Below are 16,177 nucleotides of genomic sequence, written 5' to 3'. Positions count from 1 at the left end.
TGTGAGCGCACCTCCTCCTGGTGCCCAGGCTCTGACACAGAGTGGGGTGAGCACACCTCCTCCTGGTGCCCAGGCTCTGACACAGAGTGGGGTGAGCACACCTCCTCCTGGTGCCCAGGCTCTGACACAGAGTGGTGTGAGCGCACCTCCTCCTGGTGCCCAGGCTCTGACACAGAGTGGGGTGAGCACACCTCCTCCTGGTGCCCAGGCTCTGACACAGAGTGGGGTGAGCACACCTCCTCCTGGTGCCCAGGCTCTGACACAGAGTGGGTATCGAATATCTTTGCTGGGTTAATTCACTCACAAAGTTAAGGCACAATAGTATCATCCTGGTAAAGGTCAATATTGGATTTATGTACAAAGAGTTTGAGGTACAGAAACGACTCATAAATACTTGGCCTACAGCCCTTGCTTTCAAATTTTCTTCACAGTAAGGCTTAAAGACCACCTTCCCCTACTATTACACCTTTCTTTTAACTATCACTGTCATGGCTGGACCTAATAGAGAGGCTTAGTAGTTAGTGAGAGGTGTCTATTGCTTTTTTGCTTTTGATTCTGAAGTACAGAATTCTTTTTTTAAGTTTCTTTATTGGGAAATTAATGTTTTACATTTGACAGTAAATACAATAGTTTGTATATGCATAACATTTCCCAGCTTTCCATATAACAATACAACCCCCACTAGGTCCTCTGTCATCCTTTTTGGATCTGTATTCTCTCCCCCACCAGCCCCAGAGCCTTTTACTTTGGTGCAATACGCCAATTCCAGTTCAGGTTCTACTTGTGTTTTCTCTTTTGACCTTGTTTTTCAACTTCTGCCAGAGAGTGAGATCATCCCATATTCATCCTTCTGTTTCTGACTTATTTCACTTAACATGAATTTTTCAAGGTCCATCCAAGATCGGCTGAAAATGGTGAAGTCACCATTTTTAATAGCTGAGTAGTATTCCATTATGTATATACTGAAGTACAGAATTCTAGTTCTACACAACACTTCTATAGAATTCCTAAGCAGAATTTACCTTGTAGAGTAGGGCATTCTAAATTCATCATAAATAAAGTATTTGAGTAGTAAAAAGTCAAATTATTTATTTATTGGATAGAGACAGAAATCAAGAGGGAAGGGGAAGACAGAAAAGAAGGGAGACAGACAGACACTCGCAGCCCTGCTTCACCACCCACAAAGCTTTACCCCTGCAGGTGGGGACCAGGGGTTCAAATCCGGGTCCTTGTGCATTACAACATATGTGTTCAACTGGCTGCATCACCACCCAGCCCTGTATTTGAGCATTTTAATATTGCAAAGCATCACAGAAATTATCACTATGGCTGAAATTATTGCTATGGTATTTACTAACAAAGACCAAGTCCTCTATTTCTGTTTATGAAAGTAAAAGCCGAAATAATGACCAGCTGCTCCACCTCCCCAGTCACATGATAAGCAAACATGTAGAGTGACAATGTCACAGAGGCAGAAGGTCCCTGAACTATTGTTTAATATCCACACCTTCATCCACCTCAGTATTAAAACCTGGCACAAAACTGATGCTGCAATTCCCAACTGTTCTGACAACCTAGGATAAATGGGTTTATAAAGCAATCAGTGGCCCCACACGTCCCCCTTCATGAACCCTGGGGACATTTCTATCATTATGTACATCCCGAGAACTTGTGGACCATGTCGATTCAAAATTTCTTTCAATTCCTCAGAGGCAAGTGAATCTAGAGATGACATTTTGAAAACAGTTCAAATGTCAATGGGGAGATTAAACAAAAGCAATTAGTCAGACGAATTCCAGCCATCACTGGATTTCAGCAAAGTTTTAAGTGTTTCTAGCTACAAAAAGAATTTGTAAATCCCTGTGTAAGTGAACAAACGACACAGTACTCACAGTATATATTAGTGCAGTATTCCCATAAGGCCTTTTGTGCACAAGACTTTGCCTTTGGAGTGGATGACAATGTCAGAGTCCCTTTCACTTGTCCCTGCCACAGCACCCAGGACACAGGAAAGACACTAGATGTTGAATAAACTGTGTGTTAGAAACAGTCCTTCCCCTCACTTGGAAAAACCCTATGTCCTTGTCATACACATCTATACATTTGCTTCACTGTGAATGACCTAAAAACAACAACAGAACATTTATTTGATTTAGTTTGCCTTTGCTGCAGTTAGGCTGGGTTGCAAACACATCGGAAGAAAGCTGTAGATCACTGTAGAGAAGAAGCCTCCACCTTCCTCAACTCTAGGAGGGCGGGAGAGCTGGAGAGATGGAACCATGTGGTTGTAGAGGAAGCAGCAGGGAGTGTGACCTGTGTGAGGAAGCTACGTGGCCTCTGCTCTGAAGCAAGTATCCTAAGGTAGCCGACAGCAGCTACTGCTACTTTGTGAACAGCCCTGACAGTCGCCCTCCATAGGTCCTAGCCAGATGTCCTAGCTCTGTGGTAGGACATCTGAGCAGATGCAGCAGCACAGCGCTGGCAGAGCCCTGAGACAGAGGTGAGCGAGCAGGGGGTTCAGGAGGAGCCAGTCAGCTCTGCCCTGCACCACCAGGACAGTCCAATTCAAAGGGAAGCATTTCCAATGGGGCAGGAGTGTAAGCGTAAAGCCCAGGTCCTCCCTACAAACCCAGATGGTGATGCAGAGCCTTGAGCTGCCAGCAGCCCCGCTGAGAATTAACGCCAGCATGTGCCTCCTGGCCTCCTGCGTGGGGCCCACACAGCTGGCTGCTCAGGGCTGGGCTGTTCTGTTTGGGCTCTCACAGGGCTAAACTTCATTTTTTCCTAGAAAAGCCATGTGCATGTAACTCCTTCATATTAGGAAACAGTAGATGTGACTGAAGTTCCCTTAGACAAGTCCAACACCAAGCCCAAGACCCACCCCCCAGCACAGCTTTCCATTGCTGCCTGTGTGTGTGGACTTGCCCTTGAGGCCCCCAGACCTCCATCTCACAGGAAGCTCTGCACAGAATTCAAGACCCACAAAGACTCACCACATCAGACAGGAATGAAAAGACAAAAGAAGCTCAGTTACTAGACAGTCATTACCCCACAGCAAAGTAATGGGAGATACCACTGGAACCATCTCTAGCAACTCTGAACAGATGCAGACATATACATCTACCAACTGTATTTTTGATTAAATATGAATGTAAGACTCTGGAGACTTAAAGTGACATTAAACTGAAAGACATTTCATTGATACTAAAATACTTAAGTACTAAAATTGTAACATAGGTTTAAATCTAGTTTTGCAATAAAGCTTTTTAATAAAAATCCCTGTTTCTTGCACACGAACATCATTTCTTCCTAGGAAAACATTCCTTACTCTGACAGGAAACAATTTAACTAAGTAAAAAATGAGCAATTTAGTATTTACATAGCCAAGATTGAGTACATCTTTATAAAGTAGGGAATTTTATGGAGAGAAGAAATTAACTTGAGTGGTAGGAAGTAAAGTTGGTCTCCTCTTAGACTGAAGTATTTTCAGTGGCAACATATTTAAAAATGGTGCCCTGGCAAAGGCTCAGCATTTTCTGTCTGCAACAGTCTGTTTCTACTGTGATGGATTTATTTTGTATCTCCTCATTCATGTTCTCAGATGATTTCCTTTCAAAAGCTACCAATAAATATTATAGCATTTACTATTGCTAGAGAAAACGCACATGAGAAACTTGATATTGCTTGCTTACTCTCTTCCTGGTGCTTTGTGAGAGGGCAGCAATCACAGCTACAGGTGAGGTGACTCTGGGCTGTGAGGTGCTCAAGGGCAGGGTGCACACCTCACCCACTGTCTGGGATGTAGTAGAGTAGGTCCTTTCGAAACAGGAACAGAGGCATACACCAGAGACCGCTAGAGAGTGTCAGACCTATTCTTCACTAACATTCAAGAAAATTCTTTCAGAGAAAGTTCTGTTGAAAGGCAAGAACTCTGCTGGTCCTAACAGTTAACACTGGTGAGCACTTCACACATACAAGGCTAAGTGAGGTGCTTTGTTCTCGACATTGTGTTGGAACCCCATTTTACTGAGGGGAACCTGAGCCTACAAGGTAACTCACCCCTGGGCACGCTGTTGGCGGGCAGATGACTCAGGGGCCTGGTGGGAGTATTTCCCAGGTATTCTCCAGCACAATATACTCAGCAGGCTAATGATACACAGAGCTGTTTAAAATGGGGTAATTTACTCCTAACAGATTTACTGGCAGTTTTTCCTATAGAACAGTAGAGTTAGAATTTTAACCAGCAAATATCCACCCAGAACTATTATGGGGGGGGAGAGAGAGAGAGAGAGGGAGAGAGAGAGAGAGAGAGAGAGAGAGAGAGAAAGAAGCTAGCTAGCTTGCTTACATTGGAGGACCATAAATATTCTAGGTCATGACATGCAGAATTTCACAAATGAGAAATCTCAGCAATATGACTTATGAAGACAAATGCCTTTCACTGACTTCTTCCTTAATTACTAAAGTCTAAAGAGTTTTTCCCATCTTTAACCTCTGTATGTTAATTGACATCAGAGAACATCTCTGCTTTGTCCAGCCTCCCTCCTGACTCCATTCCCACAGCAACCGTCTGTCAAGGTCCTCTCACTTAGAAAAAGAAGGGTCCATTTCTAACCAATGTTGGAAAAGTGATGAATTATTACTGTGGGGCACACTTACAATCTAAGGGCAGGACTGGCAAAATAGCTCACTTGGCTAGTGCACCTACTTTGTCATGCAAGTGACCCAGGTTCAAGCCCGGGCCCATAGAGGGACTTTGATGCTGTGGTTACTCTCTCTCTCTCTTTTTCTCTCTTCTCTCCACACCCCATTACATACACCTTCCATCTATAGTCTATTATGTGTCTATCTGAAAAAGCTAACCCATAACAGTGAAACCCTGACAATGGAAAAAACAATCTTTGGAGTCAGCTCAGTCTCAGTCTCACTATCACCTGGTTCAGCCACCTGAAGGCTCCAGGATGCAGAGATTGTACCTCTGAGCGCTCCGTGCACACTCCCAATGTTGTAATATATCTGGGCTGTATAGCAAAGGCCACAGATAGGTGCTTTTGTAAACAGCAGTTTATTCTCACAGTTCTGGGGGCTGGAAACCCAAGGTCAAGACGAAAGTCCACTTCCTGGTGAGCAGACTGCTTTCTACCTGTGTGGTCAGGGTTACGGAGCTCTCTGGGGCTCTTATCTAAGGGCACCAACTCTATTTATGGGGCTCCACCCTAATAGCATAATCATTTCCCAAAAGCACTATCTTCAAATGCTATCATTACACTGGGGCTTAGGGTTCAACCTGTGTGTAGGGGGCTGTTACAAATGTTTACCTGGACTTCTTAGGCTTACAACTCTTCAACTCCACCACAGTGAGGGTTCATCTCTGCATGTAAGAAGAGAGAATCCTGACCCCAGTCACAAGGAGGGAAGGACTGGTAATGGTTGGTATTCAGAGCAAAGGGATGGCACTGGAAACTAGGAAGTAACTCCAGAGTCTGACAGCAAGGTGTCTTATCTGTGAAATTCAAGCGTGCGATTCTTTGACACTGCACACTAAGAACTGTCTTCTCCTCTCAGATCCACCAAGGTGTCCACACTCCACATGTTCCTAGTCTTCCCTCCTCCCCTGCTCCATGTACACTGAGACTTGAGACTGTCAGAGGTAAAGAAGGACTCAGGACCTTTAGTGGTAACTAAGAAGGATTTCTCCTACCAGCCCCCTCATCAGTGCTAGGTGAAAATGGATGCCAACTATGGGCACAGGATGAAAGGGTGCTCCATTTGATTCAGGATTAATTGATTAATTAACAATGTCTACCATGGGGGTTGGAAATAGAGAGGCATGCATATCAAGTACTGGTGCTTTCAATTTTTGTTCAAACTTTTATTTACATGTGAGGATGGTTTCACTGTGTGCAACACAAAGAATCAAACACCTGGGAGCCAGATGGTGGCATACCTGGTTAAGTGCACACATAACAGTGTGCAAGGAGCCAGGTTCAAGCCCCTGGTCCCCACGTTCAGGGGGAAGGCTTCATGAGTGGTGAAGCAGACCTGCAGGTGTCTGTCTGTCTTTCTTCCTCTCTATCTCTCCCTTCCTGCTCAGTTCCTCTCTGTCTTTATCCAATAATAAGTAAATAAATAAAACAATTTAAAAAGGGTCAGGTGGTGGTACACCTGACTAATCATGCATTACAGTGCACAAGGACCCTGGTTCAAGCCCCTGGTCCCCACCTGCAGGGGGAGAGCTTCATGAGTGGTGAAGCAGGGCTGCAGATATTTGTCTGTCTCTTGTCCTATCTATCTCCCCTATTCCTCTTGATTTCTGTCTCTATCCAAAATTAATAAAGATAATAATAAAAAATGAATCAAACACTTGGACTTGTAAAATAATTAAGTAAATAAAGCCAAACCATCACTAAGACTTTGTGAAAACTATGGTGATTATACTGGGGGGGGAGGGCACAGAATTACGGTGGCCAGTATGGTGTGCAACTGTGTCTAGGTAATATTGGGAACTTGTTAATTATTATTAAATCACTAATAAGAATACATTTAAAAATGGACTATAAAAATAACATTAGGAAACCCAGTAAGATCATGTTGGCAAAGGGCTATATAGGCCACTTTGCTATGACGTGAGGAGATTGTTACCAAGTCATTACATACTGCTTTGCAATTTATAATTACATTCTTATCTGCTTCCCTAGAACACTCTACCTCAGAATAAGCAAACGTTAGATATTTTTGAAATTTACAGGTAAGTGCTATAAGAATGTCAAGAAACTATGGGGGAAAGCCATTAAAGGATGACAGAAAGTGCTAGAAACAGACTATCAAATGGTAATGGAGCTGAAATAGAACTTTGGGTTATGAAGGTCAAGGCTGAAACTACACTGGGTTGTGTAGTAACTTCTGGCAGCAACTTTTGGAGACTCAGGAGTTAAGTGCTTCCATTGAATCTGTCTTGAAAAAATGAGAAATGAGCAAACAAGTAAGACTGATGAGTCCACCGAGTGAGGGGCACCAATCAGTAAGAATGCCCACCCATCAGCCCTGTGGGGTGGCTATACTCTTCCAGAAGTCCTGAAAGGATTTAGTATTTCAGTACCACACTGCCTCTCATCAGAACCGCATCTTAAACACCACCGAAATAACAAAACTACTTAATCACAAGATTACAAACCAGACAAAAACTAGGAAGCCTAGGCTGGACTAACCCTACAATGCTGGGTCCTGCCCATTTGCTTCCCTCTGTTAGGGAATGCAGCCTTTCTTCCACCATGTGCCAGCGCACACTGTGCATGCTTCCTCAGCCTGCTCTAAGAGAGTACTGCAATCTGGGTGGCTTTAAACAAAGGAGAGGGTTCACATCCAGCTCTTTTAACTGCAAGTCCCACACAAGGCTCTCAGGAGGAGCCTTCCCTGCATTCCCCTAACTTCTGCTAGCTGTGGGTTTGTGGCGTGTAATTCCACCTGCTGCTCCCATCTCCCTCTGGGTCTCTTGTGTGTGAGTTTCCCTCTTCTAATTGACACACCAGTCTCTTGATTAGACTCAACACTAACCCACTGTAACCACATTTCAACTTAATTATGTCAGCAAAGGCCTTGCTTCCCAATAAGGTCACAACACGGGTAAGAGGGAGCTGGGTCTCAACGTATCTTTGGGCAGGAGTCACTACTCTAGATACCTGCTTTCATGGAGACTGTGATACAACCTCTGATATCATCCCCCTGCTCCAAGGTCTGGGATCCTGGCTCTGATGAGAAACGATCACTAGCCAAATCCTCTCCAGGTACTAAGAGCTGAGTGAAAGATAGCTACACACATCCATTCTGTTGGAGGTTTTAGTATTATTTTGTTCACTTTTCCCCTTAATGAATTTTATTTTAAATATGAAGAGGACTTTTAAAATACAAAGAACCTGGAGTCAGAGAGAATGGAGAGTGTTCTAATGGATCCCTCTCTCCACCACCACTGGTCATTCATATCAGGAACATGATCATAAGTCCTCTTGTGGGCCCTCCCAGGATCTTGCCCTCACTATAAGGCAGCGATGGTAGGGATAGCCCCATTCTGCCACTCGAGGAAAACTGGTCCTGAAATGAGTGAAGCCTGCAATGTTCCCAGCTGTGACCATGAGCTGAAAGCTCAGACCTGTAGGGACTCAGAGGTCACACAGGCTCTGGTGCTAAATATAAATACATAAATATTTACATATATATGTATACATGCATGCCCTGGGTCAGGTGGATGGTAGTAAATAGTTAATTGTATCTCCAGAATTTTTTTTTTCAAGAATGGGTGCTACTGACTGCCCTAATCCAACTTTTCAGTCTTTTTCTCTACTCTGACACCATTTTCTCAGTCAATATTTATATCCAACTTCAGGCTAGCTATCAAACTCAAGCAAAACTATCATAATTGTGTGCCCCTAGGAACATGCCTAAGATGGACTTTCTAGCTTTCTTCTACCCTAAGATCCCTAACCTCATCTGCTTTATTCCAACTTTTTGGTTCTTGTTCATTAATCATTTTGTCTCAAGTTATGTCCTGCCACCTTCCAGACACCAAGTTGCAGATGTTACCATGATTTCATCCTGACTTCTCTGGGAAGACAACCTTACCAGTATGTCCTGGAACCTTGCATCTCCAGAACTCTAGTCCACTAGGGAAGGATAGAAACAGGCTGGGGATATAGATCAACCTGCCAACACCCATGTCCAGTGGAGAAGCAATTACAGATGCCAGAAATCTCACCTTCTACACCCCCCAAAACAACCTTGATCCATACTCCCAGTGGGGGAAAAGTGATAGGAGGAAGATAAGAGGGCTCTGAGCTCCAGCTTCATCAGCACCCAGAGAGAGGAGGAAAAGGAGAGGGCCATATGGAGGTAGTAATATTGTCATGAGTGTACTGGAGGAGAAGAGGATTGGATCAGGCAGAAAAATGGGGCAATTATGTATAAATATGGACAGATAATTAGAGAGATGATGGCTGGCCCATGTGGTGGCTTGCAGTGAGGTGACTGAAGATTCAGAACCCTGGTGTTGGGAATGGAGTGGATTTATACCCCTGTTGACATGTAATTTTGCAAATCAATATTAAATCACTAATAATAATAAAAAGAATGGAGAGTGCTGGCTTTTCTGTGTCTTTTCATTCCATTATTAATATACACATCTGCACATTTATTTCTAAGCCCACATACATACACACATCTTGGTTACTGTAAGTCATGCTATAATTAACACGGGTGTACATACTAAGTCATGCTATAATTAACACAGGTGTACATGCTGAGTCATGCTATAATTAACAAAGGTGTACATACTAAGTTTCCCAATTCAAGGGTACTTGTCTTCAGCATTGGGGCCATTAGTGAGACCAGCCCTGGGTCTTCACTGACCATCTGTTGATCTTGGGCAACTCACAGCTCTGGGATCCCAAGGTCTTCCCAGGTGTGAGGTGGGATCCCATCAGACTAACATGTGGCAGCGTTACAAGCTCAAGCCATGGGGCAGCCCTGTGGTCAGGGAAAGGTTCCTCTTCTACCTTCCCTCATGCCTGGGAACACACAGGTGTGCCCTAATGATGGTGTGTATGAATGAAGGGACAGGCATTGGTTTCAATTAAAATTCAGAGTTTCTCTCAGAGCAGAAGAAAGTAATAAACCAGTACAACAAATTATTGCTGTGAAATTAATGTCCACATAATAATAAAGGAGAAATTTATGACCTTAATCAATCTCTTCTATATATGTGTGCAAATATATAACTCCATCATCGGCTTTATTTACGTGACTCTACCACCCTCCCAAATAATTGTGAGTCATTTCCAGGAGCAGTTACACCAGTAGTCAAGCTCCAGGGCAGGCTGGAATCTAGGAGCACAGGCACCAGGTCAGCCAGTAAGAGGAGCAGCCTTGATGACTGAACACTGTACAAGCCACAAGGATGCCCTGCTGGAAACCCTCAGGGCAGGCTCAGCTGTGTCTGTTCAGTCACTGCTCCCTACAACTCAAATTGTCCCTCCCTACCTGTAATTCAGTTATAAAACCAGCCTTAATGTGGATCAACAATGGCAGAGAATGTTCTATCCTCCGAAGGATACACTATGCTACACCTGAGGAAGATGGGTTCTGAAATTGGGGCAGCTTGGAATGTTCCTACTCATGACCACAAAATGTGAGCTCAGATCTACAGGAATGCAGAGGTCACACAGGCTCCTAAGATGAATATGGGCCCCAGATCACATCAAATTGATGGGGTTTACAGTCAACAATATTTACACACCTTTCCCATATTTGGGAGCTACTCTCTTCCCTGATCCAGCTTTATGGCCTTTTTTCCAGCCATGACATCATCTCCTCAGACAATAACTTGGATCCACCTGCATAACAGATGACAGGCTCAGGAACAAACAAACAAACAAGCAAACAAACAAGTATAGTCATGGGCCCTTTGGAATATAACTAAAACAGGCCTACTATCTATAAAATGGAGACCCCCCCAACTCTTCATCTGAACTATTCCAGCCTTTAGGTTCATGATTAGTCAATAATTTTTTTGGCTTGATATGTTAACTCTTTATTCAGCCACCAGGCTGCAGATGCTAACATGATGCCAATCAGACTTCCCTGGGCAGATGACCCCACCAATGTGTCCTGGAGCCCCACTTCCCCAGAGCTCCTCCCCACTAGGGAAAGAGAGAGACAGGCTGGCAGTATGGATCCACCTGCCAACATCTATGTTCAGTGGGGAAGCAATTACAGAAGCCAGACCTTCCACCTTCTGCATCCCACAATGATCCTGGGTCCATACTCCCAGAGGGATAAAGAATAGGAAAGCTATCAGGGGAGGGGATGGGATACAGAGTTCTGGTGGTGGGAATTGTGTGGAGTTGTACCCCTCTTATCCTATAGTTTTTGTCAGTGTTTCCTTTTTATAAAATAAAATTTTTAAAAAAATCTTTATTTCAAGTAATAGTGAAATTAATTAAAAATCCAAGCCTATTTCTCTTGAGTGGGACAAAGCCCAGAGAGATGTCTAGCCAGAAGTTCTGTGCACGACACCTGCCTTCATGTGGAGGTCTCAGTGTTCCATCCTTCCCTGGTGATGACAGCAATTCCCATTCAACTAAGTCCTCAAATCCCATGATGGCCAAAGACAGAGATATGGGCACTGGTCCATGTTACAGAGTCCCTAATTGAACTCAGAAGATGTCAAAAGAGACCTCAGGCAACCTTGATACAGATATAGGATGCCACAACCCCAATCCAAGCCAAAATAAAAAAAATTTTTTTTAAGTCTCCACCTTTGTTCCAGAAAAGAAATAATCCACAAATTCATCTGTCAGAAGTCTGACATTAAACATGAATAGGATTTAAAGCTGCTTAAAGATTTCAAGGTAATAAACCCTGGAGGCCTCCTATGAATCTCCTCATGTTGTTTCCTAGAGAACACTGTTCACACCTGGCTCTGATGATAAATGGTCACCAGCCAAATCTTCCCCAGGTACTAAGAGCTGAGTGAATGATAGTCATATACACATCCATTCTGTTGGAAGCTTTCGTATTATTTTGTTCATTTTTCCCCTAATGAATTTATTTTAAGTATGCACAGGACCTTTAAAATACCAAGAACCTGGAGCCAGAGAGAATGGAGAATGGTGGCTCTCCCACGCTTTTTCCTTCCATTATCAGTATACACATCTACACGTTCATCTCTAAACTCACATACATGCACATACATCTCGGCTACTGTAAGCCATGCTACAATTAACACAGGAGTGCACACTATGTTTTCAAATTAGCTTTGTGTTCTTCACACAGATACTAAGAGTGGAACTGCTGGATCATGCAGTGTGTCTGCTTCAATAACTTATAGACTCTCTAGTCTCACAGAGGCCAATTTCCATGGCCCAACAGCATATAGGCTGCCTTTTGTCCACACCTTCACCCACAGTTTTTGTTTAAGGTTTTTTAAGAGTCTATTCTCAGAGCCGTGAGGTGACAGCTTACCATGGTCTGACTAGCACTTCTCTGCTAGTCTGTGACAGTGTACCCACTGACCCTATAAATGTCCTTGCTGGGGATGTGTTTGCCCAGCACTTTGCTGTTAGCACCACTGCACTTCATAAACAGCCATTCATGTTGTTCAGGAAGCTTTGCTAATGGACACATGGAGCAGAATTCTACTGAGAATTCCACATTTGTTCAGTGGTTCTCAAAGGAGGCAATTTTGCACAAAGTCCTCCTCACACACACTGGAGAATGTCTGGGATTGGGGTGGGGAACTGCTGGTATCTAGTGGAGGCCAAGCTTTCCATCAAGCATCTCACAGTGCTGAGGATAGCCCATCAACAAAACATCATACTGGCAAAGAGACCACCAGGTTTGTAGTTGAGGGGCTCTGAAATGAGCACGATATTAACAACCAATATTCAGAGCAAGTCTGGAGCACCATCAAGGTAGCTCACCAGTTAGGGTCTCCACCTTGTCCTGCATTCAGCCCCGGTTTGACTCCCCTACCTCACCATCATACAGGAGTGCTGAGACCCAGAATAAAGCTTGATAGCATAGTCTGACTTTATAGTCTTACTTTCTATCCCACTATCTGAAAAAGCTGACCTGCAGTACTGAAATCACATATGTGTGCAGTCCTAGTGATGCAGAATGAAGCAATTAATTTTAAAAAGGAAGTCTAGGGGGCTGGGTGGTAGTGCAGTGGGTTAAACACACATGGCATGAAGCACAAGGACCAGCTCAAGAATCCCAGTTCGAGTCCCCAGCTCCCCACTTACAGGGGGTTGCTTCACAAGCAGGTGAAGCAGGTCTGCAGGTGTCTTTCTCTCCCCCTCTCTGTCTTCCCCTCCTCTCTTGATTTCTTTCTGTCCTATCCAACAACAACGAAAGTAATAACAACAACAGTGATAAACAACAAGGGCAACAGAAGGGAAAAAATAGCCTCTAGGAGCAGTGGATTGGTAGTGCAGGCACTGAGCCCCAGCGATAAACCTGGAGACAAAAAAAAAAAAAAAAAAAAAAGGAAGTCTGACCACATGAAGCAAGAGCTCCAGGGCACATCAGGACAGAGTGTCCCCCTGCAATGGCCTTCTCTGACCAAGCCCTCGCACCCTCAGTGTCCCTGGCCCCTACCCAGAGCTATGAGTTCATCAAATGGGGGCATAACATGGTGCAGAAAAGCCCCTTCTGCCCTTATTCCTTTAGAGCATATCCACAGGGAGGAAAGGTCACTACTGAATTTAAACAACCAGCTATGATGAATCTGTACAACTGATTCATTCTGCTGGACTTGTTGGATTAAATTAACACAACACAGTGTCCTACAGGACAAGGACTTCTTTCATGGTTGAATGCAGGAGCCAAGGTGATGTACAGTTTCATGCATATGCATTCAATACTTTATCTGCCTTGTGCATGTCTCTCACCAGCCTAGGCTACTTCTGTCCACTCAGGAGAGCTTAAATCTTAAGCAGGTATAAGGAATAGTCAGAAGCGAGAGATTTCTACAGTCTCCACTCCAGAAAAAGCCAATATGTGTACCCTTGGTCCTCTGTTACTCACCTTGGGTATGTGTGTAATCTGTGCTTATACAGAAAGTAAAAATTTCCTTCTGTTTCCAGGAAAAGATGCTTCTCTAAGTAGATTACTACTGGTGTTGTGCATAAACATTACAGTGCTTAAGAGACAAAATTATTTCTGAGCACTGCTGTCTCAGGGACTATTCTTTATATCCAATGTCTGATTGTTCACTAAAGTGGGTCAGTGTTTCACTTAGTAACAAACTCTGTTTCGTTCTATGTACTTGAAATAATACATATATATCCAAACATCATATGACCCAGCCCTTTCATCAACTAAAAGTCTCAGGAATTAGTGAAATTTGCTAACAGACAGTAAGAGTCAGGACTTTCATTTTTCTCCACCTCACAAAACAGGAGTATAAGCAATGACCTTTGACCTTTGAGAGTTTATGGGGGAGGCCGTTCTTGAGTGAAGAGAGCTTTTTAAATTAACAATCAAATGTCAAAACCCCAGCACTGTTGGGACATGAACGTAACTAGCACAGGGTGCATGGCAGTCTGACATCAGCCTGCCTAGCATACAACTATAATAGGCATACGCAAATTCACAAGGGATTGTGGGTACAAGAGACTGTCTAAGCGAATGCCTGGCAGCTGCTCGGCCCTCTGCGGCTCTTCTCCCAGTGGCCTCTGTTCCTGTTGCCCTCATCTGCTGGCCTTCTCCCCAGACCTGCCATGCTGCCTCCCTGGCCTGAACACCTGCAGCCAAAAGCTGCTAACTAGCTTAAGGACTCACTGTTCCCTGCCACATGGCCAGCCATGGTGTTTTCCCTCTGCCCGTTTTGCCTGTGGCTTTTATGTACCTAAATAACTTATGTGACAAAGCTGCCATTTGTTAAAGCCCCAAAGTCCACAAAAGTTATTTAATTTTTTAATTACTAGATAGTACAACTTGGCAAGTATGTAAGCCTATATTACAGAGCTGGCCAGCTCACCCCCAGCTTTTGCTTCTTTGGCTAGTACAGTCTAGGGCCCTGACTACCAGGACCTCAGGGGACAACACCAGCATCACTGCTGATGTCTTACAAGTGCAGATCACTCAACAACGGTCAGCTCATGCTTGCCAGGCAGTGATCATCTGCTGACCTATGGCCTAGACCTATGATCCCCCCCTAGCATTACCTGCTGTCTTGCACCAACACTAAAAGGCAGAGGGGTATTATTTGGAGTCTCCTCTTGTAAGTCTCCTCTTGTAACAGGGAAAAACTTCCAAATTCAAAATGAAACAATAAATAAAGGTAGGAGTTGCTCTTATGTAACATGAGCCAAGGACGTTCTGAACATAACTGTGTGAATATTTATGAGCTGTATAAAATTCGGCTTTAGGTATGTGAGTTAAAAACTCTTCTTGTATATAATATGTATTCTATGTTCTTCAGATGCAAACCATTTTTTTCCCCCTGTGATGTTGACTCTTCATTTTCAGTACTAAGAAGAGGAAGGAAAGAATTGAAATTGTCCTCTGCAGTGATTGTTACCTAAAAGGGGTATGGTTCACTAGTAGAGACTCACATGGTAATCAAATCAAGATGGAAAATTCAGACTCTGACTGGGATGTTCCTATTACACAGAAACAGTGAAATGTGAGGATTTATATATCTCTTTACTTTCTCTCTCTCTCTCTCTCTCTCTCTCTCTCTCTCTCTCTCTGTGTGTGTGTGTGTGTGTGTCTGTGTTTGTGTCTGTGTCTCTCTCTTTCTGTTTCTCTCTCTCTGAGTATCTGAGTTTATTTCTGTCACTACATTCTGCAGAGCTCTTTGCTAAAGAGAAAGAATTCAGAGGAGTTCCCAGCACAGTGGAGAGGTCCTCAAGTGCAGGAGAAATTTACCCTTCTTCATGGGGCTCTGAAAGATTGAGCTGTACTCCAAATCTCAGAGGTTGGTCTTTGAGTTCAGGCAGACCTCAATCTGAAAGATGACTGATGGTCACCCTTTTTTAGAGAGCAAAAAGCAAGCCAAATCCTGATTCAAGAATGTTAGAATGCTAAAGTCTGCTTGATAAAAAGGCTGGGCCAACAGTTTAAAAATAACTTGGCACTCTCCTTAAATTATGTTAATTTATTCTCATGATGTTAATGAGAATCTAACATTTTATAAATGTTTGGGGTCAGCTGTATGTTTCAGTTTTAACTCTTATGGGCATAGGAGTGACCATCACTTTGACCAGTAAGTGGCTTGTTGGGAATGTTGAACATATCCATACCTACTCTAACCTGACCAGTGTCAATTCACTTGTCCAGCATAAAACGGCAGTGATATCTTTTTTGCATTTCCCTAAATTTCAAAGAATTCAGACTCTATCCATCACTACTATTATTGAGCATCTTAGTCTCTTGTTTAGACATAAGAGAGACAAATCACAAGAAAGGAACTCTTAAGATACTGAAAAGCATTTTTCCATTTTCTAAAATCTCATTCAAACTAAACCACTTTAAACTCTCTTGACCCTATTAAGCTTTCATTATGATCTGTAGAAACTTTGTGAATAAAAGACCAGACAATTAGATGAGCTTCCTGTTCTGGAAGCTCATCTGAATATTAGCACTACACTAAGGGGTAGTGCCGAATCACAGAAATCTG

General features: G+C 43.4%; 1 protein-coding gene across 4 annotated transcripts in view; it reads right to left on the bottom strand.

Annotated features, from left to right (window-relative positions):
- The window catches only part of FAT3 (FAT atypical cadherin 3), a 362,716-nt gene that overhangs the window by 184,226 nt on the left and 162,313 nt on the right, over nucleotides 1–16,177 (bottom strand). The window lies entirely within an intron of this gene.

Source organism: Erinaceus europaeus, chromosome 20, assembly GCF_950295315.1.
Source record: "Erinaceus europaeus chromosome 20, mEriEur2.1, whole genome shotgun sequence".
Lineage (NCBI taxonomy): Eukaryota > Metazoa > Chordata > Mammalia > Eulipotyphla > Erinaceidae > Erinaceus > Erinaceus europaeus.
This window is presented reverse-complemented; position numbering and strand designations above follow the sequence as displayed.